The following is a 9,256-nucleotide window of genomic DNA, read 5'->3' as shown; positions in this document are numbered from 1 at the left end:
CAAAGAAAAATGCCAACAAACCATCAAATGAAAGAAAGAAAGAATGATATGGGAGAAAGAGAATTCTCAGATCTAATCTCAGAGTGACATGTGTCCACTTAGAATTCTATCCCCTGCAACTAAATAACCTCTCTCTACCTTCTCCCATTTTTATCTGATTTGGTTTCATCATTATCCTATAACTGATTTGAAAATATCTTCTGCTAAATGATGAAATCGTTTGATTGCCAAAATATCTGATATGCATCAAGAATGCTGATAAAACTCCATTTGACTGATTTAAAAATGACCCCAACTGCATTTTCAGTATATTTTACCCACATTCAGGTCATTACCTTACTAGAAAATAGTTCTAAACTTTGATACCTAAATGCAGTTGTAAAATAAGAATTTGGGACCACACCTCCTATAGCTTGAACAAACTACCTCCTGTGCAAAAACTAACCTTATAATTAGAGAGTTTATCTTCTCCCAATTCTGGTGATATATAACATCACTATACTCGCCTCTCAGAGACTCCCAGATTCTCAATTTGAAAAAATGTCCACCCTTACTATAAATGTCTGATCTACAACATCTTGAATTTTAAATTTTGAAAAAATTTAAAATTATCTAAAGTTAAAAATTTAGGTTAAAAACCTTTTTAAATTTAAAATTTGAATGTGACATGCTTTTTAAAAAAATAATTTAAAATTATTTTCTATAATCCTCAAAGTTGGATTCTTCCTCTCTGGGCCCACTAGGCACTACCTGGGCTACCATGTGGCAGCCTTTGATTGGATGACCTATGCCACATACTCCCCCCACAAGGCACCACATAATCACTCACAAGCCCACTGCCACATGGTGCATCCTCACATTCCCACATTTTTTAACATTCGGGCAACTTTAGAAAGTAGGCTTGTGCCAACCATCAAATTGTGACACGTGTCACAATCGGAGTAGTTCCATCTCAAACCTACTCCTAATCACCACATCACCATCTCTAAGACCTGATGACATGTGGTAGATTTCTACATGCCCACATTATTTAATCTTCAATCACTTCTGCCTTGTGGGCTTACACCCACCACCAATCTTGCCACTTGGTGCCATCTTATGCATTGACCTGCAATTCTACCATGTCATCGCTTATGCAATTTTCCTTCAAAGTAGTTTCATTTACTTCCTACTACTGATGTCATCCATGGGGTCCATCACATAAGTCGAGCTTCCAAAAGCCAACATCTTAAGACAACTTAACACATTAGTGTTGTTGTATTTAAACAATTCAAAATTCCTCACATAGAAAATGTGGGACAAAATCTTTAGACTTTCTTTAAGTCGTTGCCTCTTATACATAACCTAGTAGCTTCTTCTAGATACAGGGTCTGCCCTTTTGAATGCATGGACTTGACTTGATCTTGACTGTGGCTTCAATCTCTTTGACTATTGCGGATCTAGCATATCTCGTGGGCTGCCTCTTTGTCTTGTCCTAACTTCTACATGTCTAGCTTGACTGTGGCTTACTTGTCTTGCACGTATGTAGATTCTCCTTCTTGCGCAAGGTCTATCTCTTTGAATACAACTATAATCTAAAAAATTTCCTTCTTAATGCCTTTCATGTGAGTGTTTGAATTGGGGGCTTTCATTGTTTAACATAGGGTTTTCTAGATCATGCTTTCTTTAATGCGCGTGTCCTTAATAATTAGCGGCTTCTCTTTTACTAATCAGCAGTTGTGGCTTTGAACTTGGCATGGAAAATCCCCTCCAGTGGCTTCTTTAAATTCACTACAAGATTGGCAACCTTCAAAGGTAATGGCTCTGTGCTCTTTGCCTTTTTAATAGAATGTCTCCCTCTTGTCACTTCTTGCTTGTCTGCTACAGGTTGTGGTCTTTTTGCCTATGTTTTATCTATAGTTGCTCCCTTGCTATCTCACATAAATGCAGACACCATTCTCCAGCATGGATTCCTCTTTGATGTGCACCAAAATTTTTTCCTTCTCCCTCCAAATGGCTTGTTCAATTTTTTTACTATGGAGAAGCATAGTGAAACTTACATCATGCTTTTTAAGTGAAGCTTGATAGCCACGAGTAGATCTTGTGAGATAAGTAGCACCTTTACTCTCAATGTCACTGTTTATGAACATGACTATAAATTGTTGAGTGCAAAAGTAAAAGATGTTGCACATTCTTTCACGAAACATGTAATATATTGATCAAAATGAATCTTCCCAAGAAGATAGTTGTTTTTAATAAAAAGTCATCCTCTACAGCACCATCCTGTGGCACAGACAATGCCATTAGAGAAATAAGAGAAGATTATAGAGTAGATTGAAGGTGCATCTAGGAGTGCAAAGCTTGCCAAAATGAAACTTGAACATTTGCGCAATTTGTTAAAACTTTGTTGCTTGTTTGAACCTTATCTTGAAAAGAATCCAATGAAAAGATGAGTTCTTTCATGGCCATATATTCACTTGTTGTAGTCATCTGATGACACTATTTGAGTGAAAAAGAAGAGACAAGGTGCATGCTAAATTTCAAGCTCAGATCCAAGGGTATTTTATCTCCATCTATTTGAACTTCATGACCAAAAGTGTTACTTGGAAAATCATGTATTAAATCCCCCAATGAACCTGGCAAGTCATGAGTTGCAGGCAGAATAGTTGCATCTTTGTTATTTGCTAATCCCTTCAATGCCTTGTCCATGTCAACTGTTGTTCCTAAAGCAGGTACTTGAGAACTTTTTTGAAAGCTTAGCTACATTAAGAAATTTGTTGTACTTTTCAGATGTTGATGTTTCTTGAACATTTTCACATGTTACTATATTGTTTGTGGAGGAATTCACATAATCAAATACTACTTCAGTTCCATTCCTTTTCAAGGAAAATGTTGATGAAATTTTTTCATCGGATTGTGAAGCAATTTCTCCAAACCCCTTTTTCTATTTTTGCAATAGGGTAGAATCCTTAGATTTCTCTCTAGAATCAAGTAACTTAATCTTGTCACCAAGTTTTGTAACAAGATAGACATCATGAACATGCGTGTCAATTTATCTTGGTGGCTTAGACAACTCAGCTTTCTTAGGCTCAAAAATATTCCTAGCACTCAACCTCTCTCCAGTAGGTAAGGATTTGGACATATCATTTGGCATTCCACACACTCATTTGAACTACTCCTTCCACTTGTCATGTTACAAGCATATCCCTGAGGAGGTTGACCAAGTACAGTCCATTTTTTAATTGCATTCATAGAGTACACATAGGGAATAATGAGCCTACTTGATAATCCAAGATATGGTACCAAGGATCATTTATAATTATTATCAGCCTATGATGATTAATAAATGAAAATTATTTTAATCCCCTTTTAATCATCTTGAAGACCCCATAATGCCCTATCACTCTAACAAGATTAGTCAGGCCCCATAGTGGGTCCGGCTAAAAAAATTTGTTTCCAAATGACTAAACTACAAAACTGATGCATTAACCATTTGGCACTGATTTGTAGTAAATTGAACCATTGATCTGTCATTAAAATTTGATTTTATCATTAATCAACAAACTGTGAATTTCATGTCAGGAGGTCTGTTGACTGGCGTTAAAAATTGACCCAAACCTATGACCGAGCTCTGAAATTTGATCCACTGATTCTCTGCTCTGCATACCCCTACCCTATTGAATCTCATCTCATGAAGAATTCTCAGTCAAAAGATATTGACTATCAAATTTGACCTTTTAGAACCTCTTGCAAGTAAACACATTAGAAAGCAATAAATTGCGTTCAGAATTGGCTTCAAAAATTGGGTAAACTAAAACTTGCGAAGACAAAAATTGGGCCATTGGTTCTCTGTCATGAGGAGAGTATGGATCTATGATTTGGGCTTAGGTTGAATAATAGGGTGCAAATGGTGAGTGGTCAAAGTGGGCTACTTGGAATTTGACAACTAGAAACAATGGCAAAAAAGTGATTTTTTGCAAATGGATTCGTCAAAGCTTGCAAACTGGCACACTTAAAGTATTTTTAGAGGAAAACATAGTGGTATAATCCATTCAATCTCACCTATCATGGATCAAAAGTTATAACATCATGAACAGCGGTTCCGACAAATCTGCAAATGCTGACACTAGTAAAAAGATAGAAATTGCATTTGGAATCATGTTTGAAAACTCATCAAATGGATTTTTCAAAAGCTAAAACTTGAAACACAACAAGTCTCTAACATCTATAATGCAACACAATAGGAATTTTATCATTTTTGTCAACTGGTCAAATTTTATAACTCGTCAAATAGGGCCTTCCAGAATTATGTGCAATGTGCATCAACATGAAAACATTAAACTACCAACTTTGAGGGATTCAAAACCTAATCAAACGAACTCGAAATGGCTTGAAATCTGAAACATAGGTTCTCAATTATGGACACTAGACACTCCCAAAGTGGAAAATCATGAAAATTTTTTGGGTGCAAGATATTTGATTGCAAACATGCCCTCCTAATACCATTTGACACTTAAGTGAAAATGCAAAATTGACAGTAGCTCAAAATGAGACTTCACAAAATGGCTTGGAATCTCAATTTAAGTTCATGAAACAAGTGGGTAGGCTGAATGCATTGTGTTGGAAACATTAAACACCTCACGAGGCTCAAAGGTACAACCAGGTATAATCTCATTTAAAAGCATTTATAGGGCTCAATTTCTCAATGGTACTGAAACTTGACCATGCAATTTTTAGTCCAAACAAAAAAAAGGAAAGAAGGATTTTTACATGGATGAAGAATAATCTAATGATGAATCAGAAGATGGCAATGAATAGACACAAAAATAAGTTCATTACCCTTGAGTATTACAATAGAAATAGTGTTTGATTTGGTAATGATGCACCCTATATATTGAAAGAAAAAAGATCAATAAGATTGATAGATAAAATCATGTGTGGAAATTCTTACTATGTGGAAGGACTTAATTATCATTTTTTGAGTGCGTCACAATTGAATAGCTCAGGTTGTAAAGTTGAATATGATACCAATAAGGCTAAGGTCTATGACACTAATGGAAAACTAATTAGAAATGGAGACCAGACTAGAGGTAATCTATTTTATCTTTATATGAATGATGCTACTTTTCTTGGTGTATAATTTGATGATGTGTGGCTATGGGAGAAGAGGTTATGTCATGTAATATTTTACAATTTTGTTAGTATCAATAAAATGAAAAGAGTTAGAGGTTTGCCAAATTTGAAGAAACTTGATAATGTGATTTGAAAACAATGTCAGTTAGGCAAGATGACAAAGTCTAGTTTGAAAAGTAAGACTCATACTTCAAAAGAAATTATGGAATTAGTTCATATTGATTTATGTAAACTAATTGATGTGCAAAGGTACAAAGGTAACAACTACATTATCCTATTTGTTGATGATTACTCAAGAATGATGACAGTAATGTTCTTAAAAGAAAAACTTGATACTTTTCAAATGTTTAAGTTGTATCCAACAATAGTTGAAAATAAAACTTGTAAAAGATTGAAATGCTTGAGATCTGATAGAGGTGGAAAGTTTACATTAAATGAGTTTGAAAATTTCTATAATGACAAATGAATCAAAAGACAAATTAATGCACCTAGGACCCCTCCACAAAATAGGATTTCTCAAAAGAGAAATAGCTTTATAATGAATTGTGCTAGAACACTGATGATGGAGAAGAATGTTTCTTTGAAATACTTGAGAGAAAATGTTAGTACAACCTGAATACAAGTCAAGAAAGGTACAAATTCCACAGCTTCTGAATTATGGTATGCATACTCACCTAATGTCAAATATTTTAGGATATTTGGAAGCAAGTGTTACATTCTTAAAGACAATGGAAATGGTAACCTTGATAAAAAAAAGTGCAGAAGGTATATTCTTAGGCTATTCCCCAAGAAGTAAAGCCTATAAGTGTTTAAATACTAACACTAACAAAGTTGTGAAATGTAAAAATGTGAATTTTGATGAATATACTGAAGTACATAAAGAAGAACCAAAGAAGGAACCTAAAAATTATAGAACCTTTATATACTTCTATGAAGGCATGTCTGATGAGGCTAATAGTTTTGTAAATCAAGTCACTAATCAGCAAGAATTAGTGATTTTTGAGTCACACACAATGGATGTCGAACATATTTGTAATTCTTTGTGCTAGACCACTGAAGATGCGGAAAAATGTTTCTTTGAAATAATAGAGAGGTGCTATTAGTATAGTTGTCTATACCTTGAATTGAGTACAAGTCAAGAATTACACACCTTTTGAGTTATGGTATGGATACTCACCTATTGTCAAATATTTTAAGGTTTTTGGATGAAAGTGTTATATAATTAAGGAAAATAGAAATGGTAAATTTGATGCTAAAATTAAAGAAAGTATATTCCTAGGATATTCCACAAGAATTAAAGCTTGTAATTGTTTAAATACTAATACAAAAAAAATTGTGGAAAGTGCAAATGTAAAGTTTGATGAATATATAGAAGTGCATGAAGATGAACCAATGAAGAAACCTAAAAAATTATAGAACCTTTATGTACTAATATGGATATATGTCTTCATATGTTGATAATTCTACAAATCAAGTCACTAGTCAACAAGAATTAGTAATAATTGAGTCACATGTAATCATGTTTGAGTTCTATTTAGGAGTCATGTTGCATAAAGAGTTTAGTTGCAATCAAAAGCCAAAGTACATTCTAATATTGAGATCAACTTACATGAAATTACTGTTAAGTTACTTGATGGAGAAGCACATAGTGAATCTAAAATTGAACTTCATGAAAGTACCAATATAGAAATGAGAGCAAAACCAAGATTCTCAAAGTATGTTAGAAGACATCATCCTGTTGGAAAAATTATTGGAGATAAAGAAGATAGACCAATGAATAGGAATATGTTGAGAAAAGACACATGTTTTTAAAGAATGCATGAGCCTAAATTAGTGAAGGATGCATTATAAAATGAATATTGGAGTAAAGCCATGAAAGAAGAGATTGATTAGATCGAGAAGAACAAAACAAGGACTCTATTATCTAGACCAAAGAACAAGAATTTTATTTGAGCCAACTGGGTGTATAGAAACAAATTGAATGAGAATGGTGAAGTCACAAGGAATAAGGCAAGATTAGTTTACAAAGGATATGCACAAGAAGAAGGAATTGACCATGGAGAGACATTTTCCCTAGGTGCACAATTGGAAGGAGTAGGAACTCTACTTTCTTACTCTACATATAAAGGATTTAAAGTTTATCAACTGGAGTGTAATTCAACATTTATGAATGGTATACTAGAAGAGGAGGTTTACATAGAGAAACCTAAAGGAATTTTTTATCCAAACAATAAAACATGGTGTGTAGATTACATAAAACTTTATATGGTTTGAAGCAAGATCAAAGAGAATGGTATGAAAGGCTTCACAACTATCCTCTAAAGATTTATTTTGAAAAGGCTGATGAAAAAATGATGTAGCACTAATCTAGGTGTAACCCAAAATAAGGTATTCCATAAACCAACAAGAAAATACATAGTGAAAAATGAACAAGAGGAACAAGATTCAAATCTAGAGAGATAGTATTTCATATATTCAAATCAATAAATTTACATCCAACATGCCTAGCTATATAGCCTACAGGGTTATAGCCATTACGAAGAAGAAAACATAATTCAAAGAAGGACAGATCTCTAGACTCAAATATGATTTTTGTAAAATCTACTACAAGTTAAGACTCCAAATTTTTGAATTCTACATTTCCATGCTTCAATAATAATGATAAATACTCTACCCAATAAGCCTTTAAATAATTGTAAAAATGGCTTATAGAAGATTCTAGAACATAGAAAGTCCACAAGTTGGTTTGATGCAAATAAAAACTCATAAACCCTTACATTAAATGCATAACCAAGCCACAAGTCATCTCTCAAAAAATACTAAATATCAATCACAAAATTAAATATGCACTAGGTCAGCTCAAACTAAAACCAAACACAAAAAAAAAAATATTGGCACTTGACACATGAAGGAAAACTTGGCACCAATAGGAATACTTGGCATATGAGAAAATAGTAAAAACACATTGCAACTTGAAAAACACTACAACTCAACAAACACTACAACTTAGCAAACACTACAATTAATCAACTTAACACTTATAAGATCACTCAATAAATTTAGGCATAATAAATGGGATAGTAGGAAACTCCAAATGTTAACATGACATGGGAAAAATTCAACTCAGTAATGACCAAAAAGTTACTGGAACTCGACAATTGTTGTAAATCAGCAATGTCTAATAGAATCAGTGGGATAAAATGATAGCTAGGATGCTCCTACATTAGATTACTAGGGTCAATAGAAAATACCTCAGGTAAATAGAAAAATGTGTCCCATATTTTTCTTCTGAAAGAAAATTCTTTACTCAGCTTCATCTTTACAAAAGGTTTCCACTCCATCAAAGAAAAGAGATAAAATCTAAAAATGAACCATCTATGCTTCATCTATTGAAAAATTAGAATCTCATCCATCCAATCAACACAATATCTCAACTAAAAGTCACAATTCTTCATCTGCAACTTATAATCATAATCATCCATAACATTATCCTCATACATGAAAACTAGATCAACAACAATATCCAAATCAAAAACCCACTTAGTAATAACATATGAACTTAGATCCATCATAGAAAAATCATGTAAATCCATAATATAGAAATCCAAATTAATAGTAAATGAATCAATATTAGGAACATGCAACAATAACTCTATACCATCCATATTCATAACAACAATAGTATATATATTCATTTCTTCAACAACATAAAGATCATGAAAATCCACATTAGTAACAATATATGTATTGTTCAGCATCTCAAAAAAAACATATAAGTCTAGATACATATAAAAAACAACAAAATCATGTAAATACACATCAATAACATGTTTTAAACCCTTAACCATATTACTAACAAGAAAATCCATCTACTTACCAAAAGCAACATCCATATCAATAACATCCATAACAGAATGAACATATAACTCTAGATCAGCAATGACAACATTTGATAAATCCTCCATCATATCCATTTAAACATTAATATCATCTTGAACAATAAAAAAATCCAATTCCTTACCAACAAAAGGAAAACTCTCTTCTTCATCAATCTCATTGTGCACTACAAGATGCTCTGACATTTCCATTGCAAATCTATCCATCTACTCAAGAAAACCAAAAGATACCTCCTCCATTTCAGCAA

At 33.1% G+C, this 9,256-nt stretch overlaps 1 pseudogene; it reads right to left on the bottom strand.

Moving 5' to 3' along the window:
* Positions 1–1,910: 1,910 nt before the first annotated feature.
* Positions 1,911–2,689, bottom strand: LOC149578080 (uncharacterized; annotated as a pseudogene).
* Between the last annotated feature and the right edge of the window lie 6,567 nt (positions 2,690–9,256).

Source organism: Cupressus sempervirens, chromosome 1, assembly GCF_028749045.1.
Source record: "Cupressus sempervirens isolate cs-2001-9-10 chromosome 1, ASM2874904v1, whole genome shotgun sequence".
Lineage (NCBI taxonomy): Eukaryota > Viridiplantae > Streptophyta > Pinopsida > Cupressales > Cupressaceae > Cupressus > Cupressus sempervirens.
This window is presented reverse-complemented; position numbering and strand designations above follow the sequence as displayed.